This window comes from Rhagoletis pomonella, unplaced genomic scaffold, assembly GCF_013731165.1.
Source record: "Rhagoletis pomonella isolate Grant_MI unplaced genomic scaffold, Rhpom_1.0 Rhpom_scaffold_00007, whole genome shotgun sequence".
Taxonomy (NCBI): Eukaryota; Metazoa; Arthropoda; class Insecta; order Diptera; family Tephritidae; genus Rhagoletis; species Rhagoletis pomonella.
In genome coordinates, this window is record NW_023458561.1 from 2,238,382 (window position 1) to 2,239,517 (window position 1,136).

Sequence of the window (1,136 nt, forward strand, 5' to 3'; positions counted from 1 at the left end):
TGTGAAAAGAAAATGTCAATATCATTATTGCGAATGACCACTTGTCGGGAGTTGCCATATGAATAATGTTGCGATGACCACCTGTTGGTGGTTGCCACATGACTCCCCCGCTAATGACTCAGCCGATTAGGGAGTTTAATTCGACGGCCCGATCTTGGAGTTTTGATTGGCTTGTGACGAACTCCGGGTTATGCTGGGGTGTGCTCATCGGCTGCCGGGTTCTCAACAAAAATAATAAGGGTTCGTTTTCGGTTTATGGCAAAGCACTCGTCTTTCTTGGTCGTACGTTAAGAGGACGGGAGTAGAACCTACCCGTTCCTCTCCGATTGGTGGGCGTGGCTCCGTACCACCAAATATAATTACGGCTATAGTGAAGGAGCGGGAGCAGAACCTACCCACAACCTCCTAACTCTGCAGCAGTCGCCTTGCGACTCCTGTCTGCTTTGATTGCTGGCCGGCTATTTACACATATATGATTATATGAATAATAACGGTAGTTCAAATCACTTAGTGCTATACAAATATGGCTACAATTCAAAGTATGTATTTTCAACTCAAAGCATGTTTTACTTAACAATTATATATTTTATGTACAATTCAAAAATTATATGTATATATATATGAGTGTTGTGGGGGCTCCAAGCCCTAGGATTGGGGTCCTCACACCCCCCTCCACTTCGGAGAGGCGTTTGTTACCGTCACGTCTCCATTACGGGAAATGCGAATGCGGTACCAACGCCCTTCTGCGTTTCTTCGGAACGAATGTTTGGTTCCTGGCCTTCGTTCTTGTTGGAGGTGTCGCCGTAATCGATATTCGTTTCTTGGCCGCCTTTTTATCTAAATGCGGCACACTTGGCTGGGTTACGTTGCTGTACATAGTTGTTGCCGTTTGGCTCGTTGGGTGCTGTTGGTTGCGTTAATGCACCTGATCACAGCATTTTGCTTGCTGCTCCTGTGCCCTAGTTCGTGTGTTAATGTGTGTTGTATGTGCGCTGTATGTAGGTATATATGCATGTACATATGTCTCCTCATGTTTGTTCTAATGCATTTTGCGTAGGCGGCGTGATAATTCGTTTGCGTGCCTGATCACACCACCTTGCTTTTGCCCGCAGTGTTGGGCCCTGTGCCTTTTTTTT